A 3,591-nucleotide genomic window follows, 5' to 3' on the forward strand; every position below is an offset into this window, starting at 1 on the left:
TTAAAAATAGGCTATGACATGTTCATTCCACTGCTTGGATTGGGCTAAGCAGAACCGCTATTGTATGAGTCTAATTTGAGCTCAGGGAAGCCTTATAAAGCTCCCTGAGCATTGTTTATCCGGACTTCCTGTCCGGACAGTGGGTGACATCACGTCCGCCCCACTTCCGGCGTCATGATTCCTACACCGCGCATGCGCCGGGTATGGACATCCCGGACCCACGGCGTATGCGCCCGCGAGCGGTGTCCGGATCGTAACACAGTCAGTTACCGTGTTTTCGTCCATTGCGCATGCGCCGGGTACGGACATCCCGAACCCACAGCGCATGCGCCCGTGAGCAGTATCCAATGTTCAATACATGGCCAGCATATGTTCCAAAAAGTTCCTGAGTGTCTGCAACACCTCCTCCAGGACTGATTCCACTACTAAGGGGAAGTTCTGTATATGGTTATGTTCATATCCATTCATTAATCGCATCAGATGATATCAAGGGGTTGGCATCCATTTTCTTGGAGCATGCTGCTTGCAGACACTTATTGCACACAGTCCCAGTGGCCATCTTAGGTAGGATATTTCTCAATGGGAAACACATAAAAAGAAGAAAAATGAAGATAGGAGCAGGGTCATACAAAGGTTTCAGATGCAAAAATTGCCTTACATCATTATTAGTTATAATTTCATAGAGGATATTCCCTCAAAACAGATGGTGTCTAGTATATAAATAGCCTTAGACCCATAAACATAAGATATAAGCTGAGAATAGATATGTATGAATGTAAGGTGTAAAAACATCAGAATTCATTAAAATACATAAAGACATTTTTTTTAAAAAATACACAATTTTTTTTTTTGCATGAACAAAAATGAAGACAGACACAATTAAGAGAAAAAAAAGAGGGGCTGGAGAATAGTAGCAATAAAGTTATAACAAAGTTTTAATAGAAAATGCCAGGAACTGAGTTTCTTTATGGCAGTACAATAGACTGCATGTGTTCAAAGCTCATTTACATATCGCCCAAGACACCAGAAGCCCCTCTCGGGGAAGACATAGTAACACTCTCACATCCCGTATTCCAGCCTACAGCACCCGGTCTTCCATGATGGTTCCCCATCTATGTACTGGCCGAGCCCAAACACTGCTTGGCTTCCAAGTTCGGGCGGAATTGGGCATTTCCAGTGTGGTATGGCTGTAATAGTGGTATAATATATGGGTCTGCAAGGTGCGACGGCGAGGCAAAATGAAGTAGGTCACCCTGGTGAGATGGTTAAAAGTGCAATGTGCTTACGTCATAAAAACTGGGCTATTTCATAGACCTCGTTGAAGCCCTCAGGATGCAGAGTGTTTAATTCAAAAATCCAATACATCTCCCTCTTGGATAGGAGGTTGCCAAGGTCTCCACCTCTCTCGCCCAATGAGAGAAGTTCGATGCCTTTGAAAGTCAGTTCCTCAGGGTCTGAATTGTGGCACATGTGGAAATGTTTAGAGACCGCATGGGATAGTACCTTGTTTTTGATACTCATTACATGCTCCTGGATGCGGATCTTCAGGGGTCTCTTGGTTTTTCCTATATACTTCATTCCACATGAGCATTCCAGCATGTAAATCACAGAGACCGTGTTGCAGTTAATGAACCCCTTGATCTTGTACTCTCTGGACCCATCTGTATTCCTGAAAGTCTTCCTGTTGGGGTGCAGATAACGACACATATTGCAGCGACCACACTTGTAGCATCCGACACACTTGGGCATCCCTGGTATGATTTCTTTCTTCCTCAGCATGCTTGGTGCCACCAAGTCTTTGAGATTCTGTGATTTCCTGAATACCACCAACGGATCTTTGGGAAGATACTCCTTTAGAACGGGATCCATTAGGAGGATGTTCCAATGTTTCTTAAGGGTTTTCTTGATGAGGTTACCATGTCTACTGTAGGTGGTGATGAATCTTACTACATCCTCCCCCTTTTCCTTCGTTTTGTACCTCAGAAGTTGTTTGCCTCTCCAGGTTTTTAGCTTTATCATTTGCTTCTCCCAGGAGATGATTGGGATAGCCTTTTTCCTTGAATCGTTCAGTGTACACTTGTAATTGTTGATCACGGTCCTCAGGGTTTTTACAGTTGCGGCAATTCTGGTAAACTGAGAAAAAGGGATATTGTTCTTCCATTGTTGACTGTGATTACTTTTATAGTGGACGTAGCTGTTCATATCTACTTTTTTGATGAAATTCTTGGAGATCACTTCATTGCCCTCATGCGACAGTACCAGATCCAAAAACTCAATCTCTTTAATGCTTTCATTTGCGGTAAAGCGGAGATTCATCGAGTTGTTAGATAAATATGTAAAAAATTCCTTAAAACTTGTCTTGTCACCATCCCATACAATTAAAATATCATCTATGTAACGTTTATAAAAAGCAATGTTTTGTTGAAATGGGTGGTCATTAAAAATGTGCTCCTTTTCCCAATGTCCCATAAAAAGATTTGCGAAACTGGGTGCGAAAATCGTGCCCATGGCTGTGCCACAGATTTGCAAGAAGTACACATCTAAAAATTTAAAATAGTTGCGTTTTAGAATAAAATACATTAGTTCGCATAAAAACAGTCTGTGTTCCTCTGTGATGTCTGCATCTTGGCTTAAAAATCCATTGCAAGCCTCAACCCCCTTGTCATGTTCTATACATGTATAGAGTGACTGTACATCAATTGTGATCCATCTATAAGTTTCTTTCCACTTGAACGATTCCATCAAGTTAAGGACCGATGTGGTGTCTTTGAGGTATTCCGGCAGGTTTACCACATGTTTTCTAAAAACAAGTCCACATACTCTGACAAATGTGATGTTAATGAGTTAATCCCTGCCACAATGGGTCTCCCTGGTGGGTTTATCATGGACTTATGCACCTTAGGTAAAAAGTAAAAAATGGGGGTGGTGGGGTTGGAATTAAAAAGGTATTGGTACTCGTCTTTAGTTAAAATCTCACATCTGAAAGCTTTCAGGAGTATAGTTCTTAATTCTTCCACGAAACCTTCCTTTGGATCAGTCGGGAGTGGCGTATATGAAGTTCTATCGCCCAATAATCTATTAGCCTCTGCTACATAGGCCTCCCGTCCATGATAACCAACTCCCCTTCCCTTTGTCAGCAGATTTTATAACTAGATTGTTATTGGCCTGCAAATCCTTAATAGCTTTTACTTCCCTATTTGTAAGATTCTTCTCTTTGATGGGTTCAATTTCAGTATCACATAAATCCCTCTTTACCAAATCATAAAAAATGCCCACGTTATGGCCTTTAGATTCCAGAGGGTAGAATTTCGAAACTGGTTTTAATCTTGATTTTGATTGTTCATAGTTATTGATCACTGCATTTTCTTTTTTAAGAAAATGCCTCTTGAGAGTCAGTTTCCTTACAAATTTGTTTAGATCAATGAAAACGTCAAATCTATTCATACCTTTAGTGGGTGCATAAGAAAGTCATTTGCTCAATACTGCTGTTTCGCACTCTGATAGTGTGTGACTTGATAAATTAAATATTCCATTTGATGCCTCACCTACTACAGGTGTCGCCTTTTGTTCTTGTAGGTATATATTCCTCCT

General features: G+C 41.1%; 1 pseudogene; it reads right to left on the reverse strand.

The window, feature by feature from the left end:
- Positions 1–1,075: 1,075 nt before the first annotated feature.
- LOC134951121 (5S ribosomal RNA) lies at positions 1,076–1,195 on the reverse strand (annotated as a pseudogene).
- Between the last annotated feature and the right edge of the window lie 2,396 nt (positions 1,196–3,591).

Source organism: Pseudophryne corroboree, chromosome 1, assembly GCF_028390025.1.
Source record: "Pseudophryne corroboree isolate aPseCor3 chromosome 1, aPseCor3.hap2, whole genome shotgun sequence".
Lineage (NCBI taxonomy): Eukaryota > Metazoa > Chordata > Amphibia > Anura > Myobatrachidae > Pseudophryne > Pseudophryne corroboree.